The sequence below is a fragment of the Musca domestica genome, unplaced genomic scaffold (genome assembly GCF_030504385.1).
Source record: "Musca domestica strain aabys unplaced genomic scaffold, Musca_domestica.polishedcontigs.V.1.1 22, whole genome shotgun sequence".
Classification (NCBI taxonomy): domain Eukaryota; kingdom Metazoa; phylum Arthropoda; class Insecta; order Diptera; family Muscidae; genus Musca; species Musca domestica.
In genome coordinates, this window is record NW_026712262.1 from 6,259,004 (window position 1) to 6,283,830 (window position 24,827).

General features: G+C 35.7%; 1 protein-coding gene and 1 long non-coding RNA gene across 5 annotated transcripts in view; one reads left to right on the plus strand and one right to left on the minus strand.

Annotated features, from left to right (window-relative positions):
• LOC101893749 (protein sprint) overlaps nt 1–24,827 on the plus strand; it is a 452,096-nt gene that overhangs the window by 271,901 nt on the left and 155,368 nt on the right. The window lies entirely within an intron of this gene.
• On the minus strand, nt 4,311–5,765 carry LOC131802622 (uncharacterized). The gene is made up of 2 exons (XR_009342295.1): nt 5,361–5,765; nt 4,311–4,364 (listed from the first exon to the last, which is right to left on the minus strand). It is a non-coding gene; the product is annotated as an uncharacterized LOC131802622 (long non-coding RNA).

The window sequence follows — 24,827 nt, forward strand, 5'->3', positions numbered from 1 at the left end:
GCATTCTAGTTCTGAATTTTTTTAAGTGTAAACCAAATTGTGTGTAATTAAAAGAAAATGTTTTTTTTTTTTTTCAAAAAAAAAAAAAAAAAAAGCGGCCTACAACCCATAAATTAGTCTTGAAAATTAAAGTTTAAAAACCTAGATTTCCTCCTATCTCTCTCCCTATCATTAATCGAACTTTGGCGTTGAAAGCACTCACAATCCAAATTGCCACAAATCAAAAGCGAAGCGTGTAATCACACATTTTGCTTTCTGAATTGGCAAATATGGCTGGCAATAATGAAATAAAAATAAAAATGTAGATGATGAATTGTCAGTAATAGCAAATAATTGCCATTATTATGAGAGTAATAATTTTGCAATTATTTTGATGGATGTTTACTTCATTCAGCTGTGGAAAAATACTTTTTTTATCTCTCAAATATCACTCACTTTCGAGGGTGCAAAGAATTTATATTTTTTAAATAAAAAAAAGGAAGGATGGAGGGGGATTTAACCCTTTATTTATCCAAAAACGGGTGGAAATTGTTTTATCAACTTAAAGCTGACGGGAATCGCATGTTATCTGTTGGAGGGGTTAGTATAAATAATTAATTTTCCACAATAAATTTATCACTTCGCTAAGAATCACAAACGTCGGCTTACTGTTTAATCTGTTTCATAATGTGGCAATATCCTCATCCTTTTAGGAATCAGATTCTATCAGAAGTCAAAAACTGATGTGGAGTAAAATCGAATTTCCTAATTCATGTTTTATTTTTCTTTCATAGGGGCTTCGACGAGTTCTGCATTGCCATCAGTAATTTTATAATGCTGGAAACAGCAACGAAAGCTTTAAGTCGTCAAAATTCGATTCTAAGTCAGTTAGGCAATTTTTTTCAAAGTCAAATCAAAAATTGTAAAAAATCGACATTTTGTAATATTTTTATCAAAACTGGCAAAGTACAACCGCATTGATTTATAAATGTTTCTCCAATAGCAAAGCTTTAAAGGAAGCAAATGGTTGAAAGGTCCATAGGTTTTGGATAGTGGAAGGCCCAAAAGATACATTGTTTATCGCCATCAGTGAAAATCCATGCTATTGACAAACATTGTTTGGCTCTCCTCTATGAATTTTTAAAATTTAGATGCAGCTATCGCCATAATTTGCACAAAAACAAATAGTAAGTATTATCTTATAATATGAAAAATGTAGAACGACCATTAAACTTACGTTCAAACTATGGATATATAATCTAGCTATGAAGCTATGAATAATGCGGATCGACTGATTCCGTTTCAATACCAATCTGCTGAAAAAGTATCTGAAGTTGGGTTGAAACGTAAAATGGAATCTGAATCTCGATGGTTTAAACGCTGTCAATATCATCGCATATTTTCAGCGGCAGTCGAATATGTGCTAAAACCTGAAGAACAGTTATTTCTCTTTACCTGCAATTTTCATAACCGCATTTTGACTTTTACTGGCCCACAAAACATTTTAGTCAACATCTTTATACCCTCAGCCACATGGTTAGAGAGGGTATATATATCATTTGATACTGCCAAAACATGTCTCATCAAGTAACGGTTTTAGACCTTAGGTCTCTTTGGACCAAATCCGTTCCAGGACACTTGCTGTCGATCTAGGGATGCCCGTCCGTCCAACTGGAGTATTCGATTTGGTACAAACTTGGTACATTGTAATATTATTATCAAACTTAGATCGAGTTCGGAAATAGGTAATATCGGTCCACTCCTTCTGATACCTCCCCCAAAAAAGGTCGAAATTTCCAAAAAAAAATATGTATATTCTATTGCACAGAAAGAGAAAGAATATTCCGGCTTTGATTCAACTTTGTAAATCTTAATATATTTGCATCAGTGTGATATTTTGGTCAGGTGCAAAAATTACAATATCGGTAATTTGTGATGTTAGAGTCCGATTGTATTCAAATTACATACATCACAATATTTTTATTAACCCAAGGTCTGGTGTGAAGATGGGATATATCGGTCCACTCTTTGTGGTACCTTCCCCCACAACGGGTCAAAATTTTGAATATCCATGAAGCTCATAAAACGCGAAATTAATTTCCGATTCCATTCATACTTGGTACATCTCAAATTTCCATCAACACAAGATCTGTTATAAAGATGGTGGAGATCCGAACACTTCCTCTGGTACCTCCCTCACAAAAGGTCAAAGTTTTGAACGACTATAAAATCCGAAATAAGCATCCGGTTCTCCTCATATTTCACACATTTCATTATTTCTAATAACACAAAATCCGCTTGAAGATGGGATATATCTATCCATTCATTCTGGCTCGTCCCCCACAAAAGGGTCAAAATTTAAATATCCATGAAGCACAACTCTCATTTCAAATTTTACACATACAAACATTTTTGCTCACACAAGATCTATTGTGGAGATAATATATATCTGCGAACCCCTTCTGGTACCTCACCTACAAAGGGTCATAATTTTCAATACTTTTTTTAATCAAAAATCGAAGTAATCTTTGCAGGTAAATAAAATTAAGCCCCCTGTATTTTGTATATCTATGACAGTGCAGTTAAGCAAGAACATTGTATTTGGGCGCCAATTTTCGACCCTATATTTTGATGCATAAAATATGTCGATATATGTCGGATATGTTGGGTACCGACTAAAACTGTGTTCATATTAGTATTAAATCATAATCGGTTATTCTGCAAGGAATATCTGTGTAGTTGTCGGTTTTTTTGTGGCTACGTAATGACTACTTATTTCGTATGACATGGGCTTTTTAAAATAATGTGTTAGTAATGCGATTTGTAATGAGTTTTTGATTGCCTGACATTTTCGAATTTTTTTATTCCAATACCTCCATACCAGAAAAGATTTAATAACAAAGACGATTGACTTCGACAAAGTCAATATTTTTACGAGTTCCTCGGCATATTATTAGCCATTAGCTAGCGTAAATGTGTGTAACGCCCCTGCAATATTGTAACTCATAATGGGATACCAGATTACTAAAGTATATTTTACCATAAACAGTCTTTAAGATAACCAAACATCCAATTAAGTTTTCCGATGAGACGACCATTCCACTTAAAAACAAACTTGAACTCCAACGCAGATTACGCTTATGGTCGATAAATGATTCTTTAATTGAAATAAAATTTTAAAAATGCCGACAACATTACGAATTCAAGAATTCTCAGGGCAAACAACCGCAAAGAACAAAATCTCGGTTATTTCATGATAATCACTTTGATATTTGCATCAGCAGTGGCAGGGCGAAGTAACTTGGCTCTCTACAGCAGTGCTCTTTATGACTAATAAAATTTAATGAAGTAGAACTAAAATCATTACAGGGCCTATACTTCATTTCACTTCACTTCAGTGACTTTCACTGTTTTCTGGCTGCTCAGTGTGTCATGGACATGAAAGAATATCACCAACGAGGGCGTCATTCCGCCCTCGTCACAAAAAAAAATGAAAAGAAAAGCGGGGAAAACAGACAAATCCCATTTGTTTACAGTGATGACATTTCGTGTTGAATGTGGGTGTTATATCTTAAATGTATGTATGTCAATTGTTTAGACATTTAGCCAAAAACCAAAAAGAGAAGACAAGGCAGCACAACTTTTCTACTGGAAATTATGCTCTAAATTGATATATTGGGAAATTGGCACACTTATTTAACTTATTCAACTTATTTATAGACTTGTGTCAAAACGAAAATAAACTTTAAAGGTTCGCTGCAGAGAAACCCCCCAACAAAAGAACAAAATTTCCTATGAAAATTATTAAGGGCCGGCTCATTACTCTGTTCACCAAGTAATCTTATTATGGTAAAATGATTATGTGGCTTTTACCACGGCCATAAGGGTTTAGTGGATGAACAAGCGATATGCGGTTGCTGCTGTTGCTGTTTACACGACTTGTTTTGAATGCCATGAAAATTTACATGACAGGCGGGGGGCGATAAAAATATTAATGGAATATTAAATGAAGTGCCTCAATAAAATGAGGGCTATCATTTAAATTTTGTAGAATTTTTAATTTTTTATTTAATAACCTTTTTTCAGTGGAACAGATGTTGTCATTCATGGTAACTTAAGTAAAGAAGCTTAAGAGAAATAAAATAAGATGTGGTCAATTTCATGTAAAAAAGAAGTCACAACCCATCAAACCCTTACGGGAACCACCTTCAACCCTCTAAAATTTATAATTTGGAGTTCACCAAATTATAGTTAAATCCATTTAAGAAATATGATTAAAACCTTGACAGTCAGGCATGTCACAGAAGTTTTACGAAATCGATTTATTTCACCTTATCCAAATCGTTACGATTTGCTTTTGCTTCTTCAGCACTCGAACGTTTTGACTAATCCGGAAAAAAAATCATTTCACATTTTTGAAATAAAAATATGGTAACTCCATGAAAAAAAAAAATCGTAAACAAATTATTGACAATTAAAAAAGGAGTTTGAATTGTTTTTTATAATATAAACACCAAAAGTAAAAATGCCAGGGGCTTCAATACTTGCTGTAAATGATGATGTAATGAATAAATCAGCGGTCTACTGAAAAAATTCGTCGCCGGACATTGAGGAACGCATCAGATCCTTTATCTCACTCAAATGCAGAGTAAGGATCCACCATTTTTAGTCCATTGTGTAAAATAATGTAAAGTTAAGAACGAGTCGTATTTGCTTTTTCCTGTTCTACAGCTTATTTAAGAGTTTCAAGTTCAACTATTTTGACTTTCATTTCGTTCCGTTCACGCATTCTCTTTTGCATTTCAATATTATGTAACTGCTCTTCCACATACTTTTTTCCAGGATGTTACAAAGTCTGTCCAACTTTTCAGTTTGTTTTTTCATTTCCTTACTGTTACCTTCTAGAATTTTACAAATTTTTTCCAAGTTTTGTAAATGAGAATTTTCCTCAACTAAAAGCGCATTTAGATCTTGCTTTGAGGGAGTTCTTGCCCGGGGTCTTTTTACTGCAGGCGTGGGTTTTGCTTTTGTTAGGCTGCCCGACACTTGTCTTATTGGTGTAGATGGCGGAGAACACGATAAGCTTTTATTTCTAAGTCGTTTTTGAATAGGTGTTCGCGAACGGTTTTCTTCCAATGTTGGTGTTCTTGGATCAATTGCCAATGTAGAAACATTTTTAAAAGCAGCTGGAATGCATGATCTTGGTCTATCTTTTTTATTTAAAATCGAAGTGGTCTGCTTTGAAGTTGAGGGTGAAAAATTAAGCTCTTCGTTTTCAGATTCACTTAAAACTAATTGACTTGATTTTCGAGTTCTTGGAATATGTGTAGATGATGACGAATCAAAGTTTTCTTTTTCAGAACAACTGAACAACAACTTACAAAATCCGCAAAGCTTACTGCACCACCAACTCCATCGACACTTTTATACAATCCGCAAATTCTGATTAAACTGTTCTCGTGTTCACTGAAAACATATTGATTGATATCACCACCACCAGTTCCTCGCAAGTCCTTTTTATTATTTTTCATCATGGATTAGAAAAATTTTTTGTAAAATAAATTCCAAAAACATGTTCATTCTAAGAGAATTTGGTTAATACAATATTTTCTGTTAAATGTATGTGTCTTCTGTTTATTTTTTACGTTAAAATCACTAAACATTTCAATTTCACCCCGCTTTTTGAAAGTGATATCAAAACGCAAAATTTTTGCGTTTTCCGTTTTTTAGAGAAGCTAAAACCGTTTTCGTTTTCACTCTTGAACGATTTTACATTCTGTGACATGCCTGAGTATCTAAATTTTAAACCGTCCCGATCGCGTTTTGGACTTTTGGTCTTTTCTTTCATACGGAGTTGATCGAACCTGCAAGAGTCCCTAAATCGGGCGTTACCGACCTATCAATATGTCGACCAACATTTTCTATTTTTGTATAAAGGTTCTCGACTTACTTAGAGCGGAAATTACATGTTTTTAATCACTTCTGTCAAATCAGCGATATCTTTATATGGGTGCCTTGATGTGAACCTGTATAGCCTATCTTTAAACTTGGCTTTGGTACTTGGCTAAATTAATTTAGAACTTTAAAATATAGATATGTACTTCCTTGGTTTTAAAATGATTTTTTTGCGACTGAGAATGACAAATTAAATATAGCTTCAATAGGTTGATGAAGAATATAAAAATGCTGCTCAATTTTAAATAAAAATGTGGTTGACATAAGTGCCGCCTCCTTCATTACTTGTAATGACTACTGCATGCCCTCTGCATTAACAGTAACTCAAAAATAATGACATCTTCATACGAATAATGAATTATTTTTATAAAATTTAAAAATATATATATTTTTTTTTTTTTATTTAGACTATAAAACCTAATATAGCTGTTTGTAATTTTCGCTCCCACATCTAGCAAAAACCTTTTTATACCCTGAGCCATTGAGCTAGATGGTGTATATACGAGTAGACCATAACTCAAGGTCGGGTGTGAAGATGGTTCCTTCTGTTACCTCCCCTACAAATGGTCAAAATCTTGAATATCCACGAAATTAACAACCGATTCCATTTAGACTTGGCACATCTCAAAATTTCTATCAACACAAGATTTGTTATAAAGATGGTAGAGATCGGACCATTTCTTCTGGCACCTCCTGCACAAAGAGTCAGAATTTTAAACAACCAATACGATCATAAAATCGGAAATAAGAATCCAGGTCTCATAAAATTTCACACACACCATTATTTTTACTAAGACCAGATCTGCTGTGAAAATAAGATATATCGGCGCACTCCTTCTGTAACTGCCCCTTTAAGGATTCACATTTTTAAAAAACAGAACGCTAATTAAAACTCGAAATAAGCATCCAACTCTCTTCAAATTACACATATCCAACATTTTGCTAATGCCAAATCTGTGATGAAAATGATAGATATCTGCCAACCAGTTCTGGTACCTCAACTACGAAGGGTCACAATTTCCAAAACTTATATCTGTCATAACTTGCGAGACAAGTCGGCGATTCTATACAACTTCTAAATATTTCTCTTAACCATAAATCTGATATGAATATGTGCTTAATCGAATTGGTCAATATTGTCCAACTGCTTCGGAACGCCCCCATAAAAGGGCAATAGTTAGAATAACCATAACTCAAGGTTGGGGGTATACATCTGTCGGCAAAACCGACTGATACTATTTAACTTGTTCAGATATAATTTCAAACATTTAAATTCTAATTTCAGAATTCTATTTGTAATTCGAATTATTCCAATTGTATTTTGAATCATTTAAATTGTAATTCGAAGTAATGAGCTACTGCTGCACAGAGTGTGCAAGTGTGACTACATTTCCAAAGATAGCTGCTCCAGCTCCACGCGCTAGCAATCGACCAAAAAAAAATTGGTAAGAGTATGTGTTTCATTTAGCATTTTTAGTTGAGACAACCAAATACCCCCTGCGTTACCATAATATCTAAAATAATGACAGCTTCATACCTTTTGCATTACCAGTAAGCAAAAAACATTCGTAAGTCTTCGCTGGATTCCAATGTTTTAATGCCATTGATAGCTCAACTTTAAAGATAAATTATCAAACATAACAAATTATTCCCATAAAATTTGCATGGTAAAATAGCTTACTTTCATCATACCAAGTAATTAGTAATGGCGGCACAACGTGGGCACGTTCGCTACAAAAAAAGAGAGTTTGCCCTCGCACAAAAAAGTGGCCATAAACATTCGATAATCTTAACAGTTAAAAACATTTAATGATTTTAACAGTAGCTGAGTGCATTGGGTACATGGGCTGCTCAAATACCAATCAGAAGATCACGAGTTCATCCTCTTCATTAACAAGATAAATAAATAAAAAAATTAGGTCTTTTTACATAGAACCAATGCTTTTGAACTGCTTGTTTTCGTCCCTTAGTAACAGTTTGATATGCATTTATTGACATCTCAAAGTAAGGATCGGAAGGCGGTTCTGTAAGCGGTTACAATGGGCAAAATGTTCTTAATAAAGCCATTATTATGAAATGCAATTTAGTGCTGGGTATTCCAGCTCCAATTTCAAAAAACTATTTTTGAAAAGATAAATCAAAACATTATCTTTAAAAATAAGTCAAAAAGAATGAAACCTTTTCGGTCTTTCTCAATACAAGGATATTTTATAATCTTATTTTTAAGACATATTTTCATTAGATGTTTTGTTTTCCCTCTTCCTTGTATCCTTGTTTTGCCTATGCAGGACAAACAGTCTTACACTCTTCTTGCTCCTTTATAAGATAATGTTAAAAGTAGGTTACTTGACAGTTAATTCGATAATGTTGTCCTTAATTATAAACTTCTGCCAATTTGAACAATTTTCCGATAGGAAAATATCAGTCCAATACAATCTCAAAAAGTTTTCAGTGGTGGGACATCTTCTTCTTCTTTTCGAATTACCAAACATTTTTCATGACAACTCTCAATTATCTCATTACCAAAGCAAAAACCACAAACTAAAATGTGACAATACCAAAAAAGCAAATACCATAAAATAGGGGAGCCAAGGGGATATTGGAAGAGTAAAGAACTTCGGTTTGAGGCAAAAGTTCTGTTTTAGTCACATTCAGGTTGGAATTTTGTGCATACCGCACAATAATTTTCTACTTGCCATACTTTACAAACAACTAAGCAAACGAGCAAAAAGAAGTACTGACACATCAGAAAAACTCGACCAACCGCAGCTCCGATAACAACAACAAAAAAAGTATTGAACTTTTTTCTGTTGTGTGGCATTTTTTGCTCGCTGCTGGTAATTTGGTTTGTAAATAGTTTGTGTGTTTGTGCGACAGCACTTTAGAGATAAGCCAACGAATAAAGTAGGGAAAACGAAAGTTTAATAAACGCTGATATAGACCACAAATGTAAATGAACGCTTCAAGCATGTTGGTAAAGGTAAACGGTAACCAAAAGAGCTGTAGTGACAACCGGCTAAATGAAATTGCAGTCAGTCAGTCGAACAGACCGACAGACGAAACCAGACCAAGATAACAACAATGACATAGGTAATGGATGGAAACAAAAAAAACTCAGTTTGTTTTCTGTTTTCGGGACAATTACAGACAGCAATCCATGAGATAATAAATATTTAGACCAACCAAAAGCTGTGTCGATAGATAGATAGATGCACGAGCATATTTCGATGTTGAGGTATTTCGATATATTCAAAATCCATTTACTGCTGATAACAAATATGTATGTATTAATATATATATATATTTGGGTGATAATGGTTAAAAAAAGAGGTTGCCCCGGTTCACTGCCGTCATTAGTATTGTCATACATATGGCCTTATCAATGATTTCAAAATACGGAATGAAGTGGAAGTGGAAGGGGGTGGGGTAGTGGTATGATGTCAAACCTAGTAGAATGTGGGGTACTTTTTGTTGCATTTTTTCTTCATACTTTCCGTATCCGAAGTGAAATGCTAACCTGCATTTTGGGAAATATTGTAGTACCTATATCAATAAAGGACTGCCGTAATTGGCTGACTGAATGACTTCATTAACGTCCAGATGAAACGGCTAAAGCTATAATCTTGAAATTGAAATTTTGGGTCAGTGTCACTCTTGGTCCGAAGGAGTCGGATAAGGCTGGGAAATTTGGAAATTTGTACTAGAACGGTACAAAAACAATTAAAATGTACTAAATATGGTCCCCGTTGTATTTGAGAATGTAGAAAAGGACTTTTGGAAATTCGTACTATAAGTGTACGAAAAGTATAAAATTTACAATATTTAGTACCATTTCGTATCATGTGAACGGTTAGAGCTAATAAACTTGAAATTTGGAAAAGAGTCGATCTAAGGAGGTAGTTTTGGTAAACGGTACTAAATGTAGTACAATTTGAATTTGAAGAAACGGATAGAGGTGGAATCCTCAAATTTTAAATCATCATTACTGGCAAATTGTAGGATTGGGATGTGGAGGAAGTCTTCGAAATTTGTTATTATGTGCACGAAAAGCACTAAATGATACTAGATTTGGTACAATTTCGATTTGGGTAAACCGAATTCTGAAATTTAGAAACAAGATTTCTGTTGGGCTGTATAATATATGTAGTTATGAAAATGTGTACCAGATGGTACTACATTTGGTACAATTTGAATTTGGGTGAACCAATAGTCGTTCTTTAGGATTAGCATATGTAGGTGAAATTTGTACTTATATGTACTAAATAAAGTACAATTTGTATTTGAGCTATCCAACAGGGGTCGAATCCTAAAATTCGGAATTGGGGTGTGTAGGAAGCTTTGGAAATTCGTTCTTATGTGTACTAAATGGTAATAAATTTGGTAAAAATCGAAATTGTGCCGAACCGATGGAGCTGGAATTCTAAAATCTAGAATGAGAGTGAGAGAAAAATAGATGGAGTGCAGGGAAGAGGCGCCAAAGTGTTATGGGAAATTCGAACTTTAAATATAGACAAGTTAGAAAACAGTGCGGAATTTTGAATACCCTCCATCATTTGGAACGAATTTGAACATTTTCAAAAAATAAATTCCGTTAAAAATTTTGTTAAAATTTTATTGGGGTCTATACGACGTATTCAAATTCCAAACTTGAAATAAACGGCGAATAATGTAGCTAAAATCATCAAAATACCGTATATAGGGAGGTACCGATATATCGGAGCTCTACGAAGACCTGGACCTGCATAGACAATTTTCTGTCACAGGCTGTAGCTTCCATTAGGAACTTCAAATACGACATCTCAAACAATTTCGGTGAGTATTGTACCAAAAATCGTCAAAATACCGAATATAGGGAGGTACTGATATACAGGGGCTATGCGAAGACATGGACCTACACAGACAATTTTGTATCTTAGGCTGTAGTATCCATTTCTAACTTCAAATACCAAATTGGAAACAATTCCGGTGAATAATACCGATAAAATCATAAAAATGCCGAATATCAGGAGGTACCGTTATATGGGGGCTATATCAAAACGTGGACCTATATGATCCATTTACGAACTTAACCTGCCTACTGACAAAATAAACATGTGTGCAAAATTTAAGCCTTCTATCTCAATTCTTTCGAAAGATAGCGTGATTACAGCCGACGGACAGACATAAAATCGACTTAGAATTTTACGCTGATCAATAAGTTACAAACGGAATGACAAGGTTAATATACCCTCCATTGTATGGTAGAGGGTATAAAAATGTTCAAAAAAGTTTCTTTACTTCAAAAAAGGGACCATTTGGTATTATAAGGCTAAAAACGTAAAATTGCGTATGCGAATTAAGGCAGGTAAGGAAAGTAAGCTTGATTATATGAAAGCGGTTTTGGAAATGTGTGCAAAGTGTGCGAACTGTACTATATGGTACTAAATTTGGAACAGTTTGGTTTAAGGTGAACAGACGGAAGTGGAATTTTGAAAATTTCTACTGAGATCCCTGTTGGTGGTAGGCTTGTGATAAATAGGTTGTTTTTGGAAATGTATACTACAAGTGCACGGAAAGTACGAAATTGTACTCTATTTGATATTGGGTTAAAGGGTATGGCTGAAATCCATAAATTTGATATCGAGGTCTCTATTTTTATCTTGAATTGAGTTATGGAGTTGGTTTTGGAAATGTGTACTAAAATTGGACGAAAAGTACTAAATGTACTTAATTTGGCATTGAGGGGAGGAATAGAATTGAAATCCTGAAATTTGATATAGATGACTGTGTTGGTATCTGTTGTTGGAGAAGGAGTAGGTTTTGCTCATGCGTACTATAATTGTATTAAATATGATAATGGGAGAAATTACAGAGCTCAAAGCCAGAATTTTTATATTGCATATATGTAAACTTACCCTGCCACCAACATCACTCAAGCCCCCTTATTTTTTTACAGTTTCGATTGCGAACAAATAATTCGAAACCCCATTTTTTTTTGGTAATGGCCGTTTATGTTGTGATGTTATTAAAAAATGATTTGATTTCTTTTTAGTCCTCCAAGTTAAAAAATGTATACAATACAATATTCCACACATGGCTTCTGTAAATATTATCGCTTAATTCCACTTCAATTGTTTGCAATTGTAATAATCAATTTACAATGGCAAGCGGCTTCGTCTGTTCGTAAAAGTTTTAAATCGTGTTTGGAATTTTTAAATGAATCTTTTTAAAATCCCACAAAAAAAACATTAGCCACCATCACTGGATGAAAATCTGGCCAGCTGCCTGGCTGCCTTGTTGGTTTAAAATGTCATATCTCTGTATCGCCATAACAAAAGAAACAAGTAAAGAATTTTTAAAAATGTAGATTTATTTCCAATGGCAGATTATGAGCACCGCCAAACGATGTATAAACGAACGAGCGCGCGAGCGAATCGTTGTAGGTTTATATCACATGGCTGTCTGCCTGGTCTTGCATGTCTCAAGTTTCGCCGCCAAGTGTGGGAGTTATTTTCGTAATTATATTTTTGCTTTTTTCTCTCGCTTCCATTTTGGATGAAAACAATTTTGCATTGTATTTTGGCCAGAATGTGAACTCGTGTAGCACGTGTGTGAATGGCATTGTTGTTGTTGTCTGCTACCGCTTTTGTTTATTTCATTCATTCATTCATTCGTTTGAGATGAAAAGCTAGAGCTTATCTAACGACAAGTACACGCACTGCTTAAACGATATCACAAAACAAAGATAAAAGTAGCTGCTCGAGAAGCAAAAAAATAAAGTAATTTAAATACTGGCATGTCAGTACAATGTAAATGTCACTCACACACAGACACAATGGCAATGGGTTAAAGTCAAGTTCATCAGATTTAGATAACAAAGAAAGTCATTTAGGGTTTTATAAAAGAGATTTCAGATATTTTGTAAACACATTGACATTTTTTCTATGAAAACATTTTTGAATGATAATAATATATGTTACCTTGTCCCGAATAAGGGGAACAGGTCCTGATATTTGATTGGAAGATTAAGCTTACGCCCCTAGAAATGACACTGAATAGAGGTCGAGATACATAGAGTGATTGGCATAACGGATTTAAAAAAAAAAAACGTATTTCTAAATAATGGATTTATAAATTTAATGTTGGCACTGGTAACTACTTACAAAACGGCATCTTAACTACTTATTATATCATAGCTATGTCAAAGGTTGTAAGTAAATACAGGGAGAGATGAAAAAAACTACAATCAACTTCAGACTGCTGTCATTTCTAAGCCACTCGTCCGACAGCTGTTAAAATTATTCCAGTTACAGGTCATTATATTGTTTACAAGCGTACAAAAGCATTTTGATGAGAAGTTATTCGTGATGGAATTCAAGCGTGATAGTGTGATTTCTTTATATTTGGCCGGAAAACCACAAGTGGCTATCCTTAGAGTACTCCAGCATTTAAATGTGAATAAATCTTTGTGTCTCGTACCATCGCTCGTTATCGAGAAATTGGTAGCGTAGCGTCAAGGAAGTGGCCGGAAGAAAACATCAACATCAGCAGAAAGGTCCGAAAAGTAAAGCAGCGATTTGATCGAAACCCGCGTCGCAGTGGCCGAAAAATGGCTCGTGATCGCAATATTCCATTCGCAAATATTGAAAAATGAGCTCGGGGCAAAGCCATTGAAATTCGAAGAAGTGCAAGAACTTACACCGCAGCAGAAAGAAAAAAGACTCAAAAGAGCTAAAGATTTGCTTCTCTTGGCCGAAAGTGGTGAACTGTCGAATTTGGTTCTCTCCGACGAAAAACCATTCGTTGTCCAGCAGTTTGTAAACAAACAAAATGATCGAGTTTACTTGCCAAAGAGGTCAGCTGAAAATGTGAACCTTCGGTTGGCCACCAGAACTCAAGCACCGGCCATGGTGATGGTGTGGGCCGCGATTGTCGCCCTCCGCTCGTATTAATCGACCGTGGCATCAGAAAAATGCCGAATATTATCGCGAAAATATTCAGGAGGGTGTATTAAAGCAGACCTTGGACATTCCAACAGGATCCAGCACCATCGCACTAAGCACGCGCCACCCAAGAATGGCGACAAATGGCACAATGGCCACCAACATTTCTTAATACCAATCCGTTGGACTATTGTGTCTGGAGTATTTTGGAAAGCAAGGTTGGCACTATAAAATACCAAAGAATCGTTCACCTCAAGCAAGCGCTTCGCCGGGAATGAGCCAAAATACCGCAGAGCAACATTCGGGCAGCGTGTGACGGTTTCATTGGCCGTTTGAATGCCAAAGGTGACCAATTCGAACAAATCTAAACTTATTCTAAAATTTGATGCTATTTCCTACATTTTTTGCTTTCATTCAATAAAATTAAAAAAAAATTAAGAACTATGGCGTTTGACTTTGTCGCCGTTTTTTTATCTCATCCTGTATATCATTTGATGTAGCCGATATTGCATGATGTACATGAAGATTAGATCCTACGTTTTTTTCGAGCAAATTTCTTTCAGTATATTTCGAGTCGACCTGGGGCGTCCGTCTTTCCGCCAATTCATCTGTCCAGCTTAGTGTATCGTACTGGTGTATACGGTTTGGTCCAAAATTCGTACGTCGCAACATTATTATCAAATTTATATCGAGTTCGGAGATGGGCAATTTCGGTCCACACCTTCTGGTACCTCCCACACAAAAGGCCAACATTTTCAAAAAAAAAATAAATTGACTTCGTATAAAGAGAAAGGATCATTCGATTTTGTACAAACTTTGCAAATCCCAATTGTCATTTTTGTCAGTACTACGTCAGGTGCTAAAATGAAGAATATCAAGTACCTTACCACAAAGGGTCACAATTAGGAATTATTTTAACTCTTATAAAATGAGAAATAAGGGCCCGATTGTCTTCAAATTTCACACATTTCAATATTTTTATTTAGACTAGATATGTTGTGAAGGTGGGATATATCAGTTCAGTCCTCCTTGTACCGGACCACTCCTTCTGGTACCTCTCAGACATCGGGTAATTTTTTTTTGAATAATTACATCTCTCGTGAAATGGGAAATAAGCATAATATTATCTTTAAATTTACTAACGCAAGTTATGGATGAGAAGTGGATAATATTGCTCTATTCCTTTGGTATATCCTCCATAAGGGATCAAACATTAACTGACATAGGCTGAGGGTATACATCTGTCGGCCAAACCGACTGATACTTTTCAACTTCTTTTTTTCCTCCAAAAACTCATGACTTTGTGGTGTTTGAACTCCGTCTAATCAGCTAAATATCGTTCTTAATTCTGCCTTTTCAGTCCGAAGTCGACTAAAGACGATTTTGATGTTAGATTTTTGTAGTGTAATTTTGCCAAAGCATGATAAATTATTATTGATAATTATTATTAAAAGAATAAACATCAAAACTAATCACAAATCGATTCCACTTTGAAATACCAAAAATGGATTTATCCATCAATCAGAAACCGATTTATATATGTCTATTTAAAACCATGCACTTTTTTGCTGCAAATATTTAAAATTACTTTACGTTTATATTCAACTTCATTTACTTTCCAATTTTTTTATAATGTTTAGGATACTCAAAACTGCCTCTGTTGTAAATTACAAATCCACAATCATGCCACCAACAATTTGAGATATCAAATTCAGAATTCATATACATATTTATGTAATTTTTTGTTACACATACGAATGTGGGATGTCGACTGTATTGGGCATTGCCAACTTAAAAGCCAATTTAGAGTTTTGGCCATAAAAAAAAAAAAAACAAAACTTACACCCACAATCCAAAAACAAAACCTCTTTGGCACAACAATATTCCATAAAAAGCTGCATTCAGTTCTTCATATTTTTGTTTATGATTCTTTTTTTTTGTTTCGTTCGACGATTGCCAAACAGAATAAAATGGAAAATTAAATTAAACGAATTCCCTTGATTTGGTGATTTATTGAAGAGTTGGCGTGATTTGTTTACAAAAATATGCGGGCATAACGCGATTCAGTTACAACACGACGATAAAGTTAACACCTACGTCTTGGCATTAGGCCAATTAGCATAAATGTGGTGACATCTGGTGGTAACTTAATTTGGGAAATAAAATCGATTTTAGAGGGGAAAAAATATTTTTTTTATTATTGTTTTAGTCAATTGAGTGCTACGCTGCACTCAAGTCAATTTTTTTAAAAAGTATTCACCAATAACCACTAGCACCTGACAAAAAGTTGGCCATCATCTCTGTCTTACGTGAACCACTTTATGGCTGGATCTAATAGGTTTGTACCCTTAAAACAAATAAAAATATATTTTCTAAACGGATTTCCAGAATTAAATATTTATTAAAAAACGGTTTCTTTAATCTACCTTAACTTCTACGGCTTATTCATGACATCTTCATATGTAGCTGCCATTAAATTGTTAAACTTCATAAGAATCTTGGGAAAACCTCCAAAATACGCCTCCAAAGATTAATCAAATGTATTTTCTTTTTCTAAAAAGAAACAACATTTTTTTTTAATGGATCCACCATCAAGGTGTTGCAACCGGTTCTTTAGACTTGTGTGGCAGCCAATTTGTCGCTGCAGCCAATCAAGTTTAGGTTGCAACGCTTGTTCGTTCATTTACCCAGCTATTGAAAGTTGTTGCATTTGATTTTAGTTTTTTTGTTTTCAAGTTTGATGCGTTTAGATTTATAATCCATCTCGTTTGGTTAGTTTTTTTTTTTTTTTTTTTTGTAGTTTCGAAGAGGTGTTGTTCGAGGCACCTTCACCTGTAGCTTGGATTTGTTTTTTTTGTTTTGTGGCTAATAAAATTAGTTTGTAATAAATTGTTTATCGTTAGACAGCTGTCACAACCAGGGTTATTTTAAAGTCTCAACACAAAAAACAGATGTTATGGGCCTTAAGTTGTTTCACCTTTGGCTAAATAAACTCAGTTATGAATCAGATTTTGGTAGCGTTTAAACAACCAAAAAACATGTAGGTGCCTTACAAACAGCTGTTAGAATTAATTTTTGAAAAAAAAAAATTATTTTCCTTTCAATGTGAGAACGTAGCATCGATTGGATTTTTTTGTGCCTTCTTCTTCAAAAAACTGTAGTATGTGCCGAATTGAGATATGTGTTTGCATTGTCAAATGTTGTAGGTCTACATAGGTAAAAGTAGTTTTAAATTTGTTCGTCCCAAAAGTGTGGTATTCAAAATTTTGACCCCTTGTGGGGGAGGTACCAGAAGGAGTGGTCCGATATATTCCATTTTCACACCATACCTTGGTTAATGAAAAACATTGTGATGTGTGTAAGAAGGTATGGTATTGGATGGTTGGTATTGATCCACGGTTTGGTATAGCCGGCATATAATAGTACCTCCCGATATTCGGTATTTTGATGATTTTTGCCAGATTTTTTTTAACGGATTTGTCTAAAAATTGGGATTTGTAGGTTGGTGGCGAAACATTGTACAGTGTGAGATGAAAAAAAATGCAACAAAGTCAAAAACCATAATTTTTACATTTTTTTTTAAATTTTATTGGATGATAGCAAAAAATGTCGGAAATAGCATTAAATTTTAGAATAAGTTTAGATTTGTTCGAATAGGTCACCTTTGGCACGAATTATGGCCTTCAAACGGCCATTGAAACTGTCACACGCTGCCCGAATGTAGCTCTGCGTTATTGTGGCCCATTCCCGGCGCAGCGCTTGCTTGAGGTGATCGACACTTTGGTATTTTTTAGTGCCAGCCTTGCTTTTCAAAATACTCCAGACACAATAGTCTGGAGATTTTTGTTTCCATTGTGAGCTGGAAATGAAGCGAGGAACCTCATTTTGTAACCACTCTTGGGTGGCGCGTGCGATGGAGCTGAGTCCTGTTGGAATGTCCAAGGTCTGCGGCCAAAATGTTTGCGTGCCCAAGGCTTTAATACAACCTCCAGAATGTTTTCGCGATAACATTCTGCATTTATTCTGATGCCACGATCGATTTATATGAGCGGAAAGCGAACATCGGCTATAATGGCGGTCCAGACCATCTCTATGGCCGGCGCTTGAATTCTGGTGGCCAACCGAAGGTGCACATTTTCAGCTGACCTCTTTTCATTTTGTTTGTTTACAAACTGCTGGACAACGAATGTTTTTTCATCGGATAGAACCAAATTCGGCAGTTCACCACTTTTGGCCAATTTTCTTTCTGCTGCGGTGTAAGTTCTTGCACTTTTCGGAATTTCAATGGCTTTACACCGAGCTCATTTTTCAATATTTGCCTAATGGAATATTTCGATATGTTAAGCTCACGAGCCATTTTTCGGCCACTGCGACGCGGGTTTCGATCAAGTCGCTTCTTTACTTTTCGAACCATTTCTGCTGATTTTGCTGTTTTCTTCCGTCCACTTCCTTGACGTAGGGCTACGCTACCAGTCTCACGGTAACGAGCGATGGTACGAGACATAAAAGATTTATTCACATTTAAATGCTGAAATGCTCTAACGATAGTCACTTGTGGTTTTCCAGCCAAATATAAAGAAATCACACTATCACGCTTGAATTCTATCACGAATAACTTTTTTTTCTGGAAAATTCTGCTTTTGTACGCTTGTAAACCATATAATGAGCTGTCACTGAAATAATTTTAACAGTTGTCGGACGAGTGGCTTAAAAACGAAGCAATCTGAAGTTGGTTGCAGTTTTTTCATCTCACCCTGTATTAACCGAAACTGTTTCAAATTTAGTATTTGCAGTTCGTAACGGGTACTACGGACTCTTGGAGTAATTTTCTTACACAGGTGCAGGTTTTCGTGTAGCTCTTATATGTCGGATATTTGCAAAATTATTTACTGAAATTGTTCCAAATATCGTATTTTCAGTTCGTAACTTGTCCTACAGCCTGTGACAGAAAGTTGCCTATGCAGGTCCAGGTGTTCGTACCATAACGGTACCTCCCTATATTGGACATTTTTACGATTTTTATAGTTTTTTTTTTTTTTTTTTAATTTCCAAATTCCTTCCAAATGGTGGAGGGTATTCAAAATTCGGCCTAGGCCGAACATTCAGCTTTTTTACTTGTTTTCTACTTATTATAAAACAACTCTAAAAAAGAGGTCGATTAGTTGTATAGAAACATTTTTTTCACACCTTCCCGTACATGTGGGACCATCGAGTATGAATGCGATTCTGAGTCTCATCTACAGAATAAGGCAATACATGAGTTAGAACTAATAATGTGGCTTTTTGAAAGTTATTGGATATCAGTTTTGCTTTTTAAGAATATTCTGGAGAAAAGTTGACATCTTTTCTCATTCAAAATTTCCAGATCTCTTTATTTATCTACGATTTTGATACGCTCCCTTTTCGAAGCCGTTGCTTACCCGCCTCTGCATCCATTTATTTAGCATCCTAATTCACATTTGTGTATCTTCTCAAACTACGTTATCCGAATGTATCATATTGTGGCATATAAATGAATGTAAATGCCATTGGAGAATTAACTCATCACATGTTTCTTATAAATCTCCATCAAATTGTAGAGTCTTATTAAATTTAATTCAATTAATACTCAAAGTCTCCGGGCGTACTATGGCAAATCAGTCGGACGGATAACCTTCGAAATGGATGTGTATGTACACTCAAATAATTGCTTAAGATGGCAGGCATGAACTTATATTTTGAGATGTATATATCTGTAGCTCTTTTTTACAATTTAATGTGTGTACGTATGTATATATGTGAGTGGTAAACCTCAAGAGGCAACAAGACCAATAATAATACCCATAATATGTAAATATGCATACATAACCACAAAATGCAACAAATATGCATTCTGGTTTACCCACCAGCCCTAAGCCCACATTTGCCATATAATCCCACAGCATTACAGACACTCGGCCAGATCCATAAAATTGCAATGAAAAGAATTTTGAATACAAACGCAAAACGCATTATGGTCTCCTAATACAGACTACCACCTCTTGAGAGCTCATTTTCATTTAATTTTGGAGGACGACTGCCAAGCTAACCATGTGATGAGTCTTTAAATAAAAACAAGAAAATTCTGATCATTTCTTTCCATTGCTAAGCAAACGCCAGCTAATCGATGAAAAAATAGACATAATTGAGCACAAGATCATTAATTCCCACAACAGATATTTTTTTTCTTTTTTGGTAACTTAGCTGGGTGTGTCGCTGATATTTATCCAAATGCCTATTGTATTTGTAGCGACAGCAGTGGGGGATAGGCCGGCATGTTAAGGTTGGGTTGGTTTGGCAAGAATATCAATTTTTTTACACATTTTTAACGAATTCTTTTATGGCATTACATTTCACGTTGTTAGCGAAAAACACAAACGCTACCTTTGGACAGTGGCAGTTTGGAATTTTAATAAAATGAAACAATTTCGAGGGTTGTGTTTTTAAATTCAAACTAATTTGAACCACTGTGTCCAGCATTCCATTCATACCATTTATGTATGCGTCGAATGGAGAGAGAGCGAGCGAACGAACGAGCCTTATCTTAATCCCACAAAATATCTACTTTAATGATATCCAAACAATTGGAGCCCTTTGTTTATTGACTTGTTCGTTCTTTCTTTTTCTCGACTGGAGAAATGCAATGCCACACTCATAGGCTTATGGGCCACAAACGCCGACCGGAGTATGGAATGTAAAAAAAAACACGAAAAAAACTACATCGAACATTTATGAGTCTTCCCGGCCAATGGCGGTCCATGTTGTCGGCAAATATATGCTTTTTTAAATAGCCTTTAAGAAATGTAATGCCAAAAAAATTACTCACCACTGGCCACCAAACGACATGCAGCTATTTTTGCCATAAAACACCAAAGAGACAAAAACAGCAACTCCAATAATATTGTAGAGTCTTGTACGTGCCTTGCCACAAGTTGCATAAGAAGCCCGTTGGCGGGTGCAAGCGGTATGCGTGGTCAGTACGAGATATGATTTTTTAAAACAATTTTTTTCTCATAGGGCCTGAAAGAGAGGTTGTGAGAGAGAGGGGCGAACAATGCCAACTACCAACTTGCTTTGGATGCAGTTTGAACAGGAAATTCATCTTTTTCCATTGGAAAATTATTGTGGTTGCTGCTCCTTCTTCTTCCTCTTCTTGGTTATGATTTGTTGAGCTCTGGCCAGTTGTGGTGGTATAATCGCGTAAATGATGTAGTGGTTAAATTGTGGCAAATGTGTTCTAAGGTCGCAAAAAAACAAACAAAAATTTATGAGCCTTAAAAACTGGTCTTCAAAACTTATTTTACTTATTTTGTTTTGGAGGTTTCCTCGTTTTAGTGGTCGAGAACATTCCAACGGTATCTGTAGTTTCCTTTTTCAGTTTTTTTTCGTTTTATCTCGAGTAGTAGGAAAAAAGACTTAAAATGAAGTACTGTGGTATAGAAGTACTATATCTAATTCTAAATAAACCAAAGAAGACAAGTATCGGGATGGGGTTTAAGTTGGGAAAACTACTGCGCTTTCCTTAAGAGGAACTACATCTCTTCGCAGTTGTAATTCGAATAATTTTTGATTTAATTCGTAACATTTCATTTGTACTTCGAGAATTCCATTTGTAATTTGTAATATTTCATTTGCTATTCCAATTGTTCCATTTGTTATTCATATCATTTCAATTTTTTCTTCGATGTTTGTATGGACAATTCGAATTACATATGGAATAATCCGAATTACAAATGGAATAACCATTTCTGCTGATGTTGCTGTTACCTTGCGTCCACTTCCTTGACGTCGAACAACAATTGGAATTCTCGAATTACAACTGAAATAATTATAATTACAATTGAAATTTTCGAATATAACAACAAAAATGTTTCGAATTACATCTAAATAAGGTGTTGTTCTTCCTTGAACTGCCGGGAATATTTCGAATTTCAAATGGAATAATTCGGATTACAATTCGTATTCTGGAATTTCAACTAAAGCAATTCTAATTACAATTGGAACTTTCAAATCACATTTCGAATGATTCGAGTTACAAAAAGAATTCTCAAATTACAGGGAGAGATAAAAAACTGCAACAAAGTCAAACGCCATAATTTTACATTTTTTAAAATTTTATTGAATGAAAGCTAAAAATGTCGGAAATAGCATCAAATTTTAAAATATATTTAGATTTGTTCGAATTGTCACCTTGGCACAAATTATGGCCTTCAAAGGCCAATGAAACCGCCATACGCTGACCGAATGTTGCTCTGCGGTATTTTGGTGCATTCCGGGCGAAGCGTTGGGTTGAGGTGATCGACACTTTGGTATTTTTTAGTGCCAATCTTCCTTTCCAAAATACTGCAGACACAATAGTCTAACGGATTAGTATCCGGAGATTTTGGTGGCCATTGTGCATTGGAAATGAAGCGAGGAACCTCATTTTGTAATCATTCTTGGGTGGCGCGTGCTGCGTGCGATGGTGCTGAGTCCTGTTGGAATGTCCAAGGTCTGCGGCCAAAATGTTTACATGCCCAAGGCTTTAATACACCCAGCAAAATATTTTCGCGATTTATTTATCTTGATTTATTTATCTCGATTAGTAGGCGATACGCGGAGAGCGATCATCGGCTGTTATGGCGGCCCACACCATCACCATAGCCGACGCTTGAGTTCTGGTGGCCAACCGAAGGTGAACATTTTCAGCTGACCTCTTTGGCAAGTAAACACGATCATATTGTTTGTTCACAAACTGCTGGACAACAAATGTTTTCTCATCGGAGAAAACCGAATTCGGCATTTCACCACTTTCGGCCAAGCGAAGCAACTCTTTATCTCTTTTGAGTCTTTGAGTAAGTTCTTGCACTTTTTGTAATTTCAAAGGCTTTACCCCGAGCTCAGTTTTCAATATTCGCCGAATGGAATATTGCGATATGTTCAGCTCACGACCCATTTTTCGGCCATTGCGACGCGGGTTTCGATCAAGTCGCTTCTTCACTTTTCGAACCATTTCTGCTGATGTTGCTGTATTCTTCCGTCCGTCCGTCACGGCAACGAGCGATGGTACGAGACACAAAAGATTTATTCACATTTAAATGCTGGAGTGCTCTAACGATAGCCACTTGTGGTTTTCCAGCCAAATATAAAGAAATCACACTATCACGCTTGAATTCCATCCCGAACAATTTTTTTTTCAGGAAAACTCTCACCAAAATGCTTTTTAAGCTTGCAAACAATATAATGAGCTATCAGTGAAATAATTTTAAAAGCTGTCGGACGAGTGGCTTAGAAATGAAGCAGTCTGAAGTTGGTTGCAGTTTCATCTCACCCTGTACAATTAAGATATTGCGAATTACATCTGGAAAAGGTGTAGTATTTCTTTGAACTGCCGGAAATAGATACAACAATATCGCTCGTTCCTCTGGTTCTGGTTCCTTTGGTTCCATCATTTGCTATTATTTCGACTTTGTTCAACACTCAGTCTTAGAGAACTAAGTTTTCCACAAAATTTCGACACTAAAAAATATTCAATATCTCTATCTTTCAATTAGCAATCACACTATCTCCTTATAATTTCTTAATCAAGAATTTAAAAAAAGCGAGCCTTATATTTACTTTATATTCAATCAGTCCTCCGAAAGTCTCGCTCGAAATCACGCAAAGAGTGAAAGTCTCTCTAATTGGAGTGGGAGCACTACTGGAAGTAGAAAAAATCGAGTATACTTTCCTTTTCGATGTCGCTTTAATAAGAGCGAGCGTGTATTGCTTGTTTTGAGAGTGGGAGTAAAATTCCCTGAAATTTTGTCATAACGTCTTTGTGTTTGCATCGTTCACTTTTCTTAGCTGAACCTAAACAAGGTTTCAATTTATTGACCCTATTTCTCTGACCTTTGTGTAGTTTAAAAACATAGCGTTATATTTGCTTTATATTTAGTCAGACCTCCGTAACTTTCTCTCCCTCCCTCTCGAATTCGAGCAAAGAGTGAAACTCGATCTGATAGAAGCACTCCTGGGAGTAGAGAAATTTCGCGCACACTCAATTTTTTCGATGTCGCTCGAATAAGAGCGAGCATGTTTTATCCGTTTTTTGAGTGAAAGCAAAATTCTCTGGTAATCGAGCAGCTTTTGTTAGAGTGTCGAGCAAAAATATTCTAAGAACTCCAATAATCTAAAATCACTTACCACTGTATGTTGTGGTAAAATAAGCATTTATTGGTTTGGCTGGTTCGCTTTTTTGTTTTATAAAGACGTGATGCCATAAACTTTTCTCTTTACCCCTCTCCCACTCTCTTACCCGACTTGGAATGTCGTTTCCTTTCTCGTTAGCGCGGTGTTGTTGCCGTTGTTACCATGAATGCATCTACATTGAATGGACCAGAATTCTTGTACAACTTTTACAACTTTTTGTTTTGGGATTTCTTTCCCTCCACTCTCTATCTCAGCTCTCCCCTACTCCAAAACATCTTGACCAGTATCAACCCACTTTTTACACAACAGAATAAATAAGTGGGCAACTGGCTAACGAACCGAACAACTCAACAATGCAACGGCCAATATCTGGTATTTGTTTGAAGAGTGGAAAGCAAACCAGTTTTGTTGAGGGGAGGCCTTTTTTGCTCAAGTTGCAGTCATCAATAACCTGAAGGTAGGTTGATACGTAGGTAGGCGGGTTGGTGCAGAGGTGCAGACTGTGGGGGTGCCCCACATGCAGTTCAAACCTCCTACGAAGCATAAAAGACTTCCAACTGCATGGCAATGTTGGAAGTAAGAAAAAAAAAACAGCAACAACAAATGCTACCATCGATCGCTGTTGTTTATGAATTGAAAACAACAGCTCTTCTTTGTTTTCCACCTTCACATTTTTGACCTGATTAGAAAGCAAAGCAACAACAACAGCAATGGCACATTTAAGAATAGAAGTCGAACACCACTGATTCATTTGCATAGTAGTGGCCAGCAATCTAAAAATAG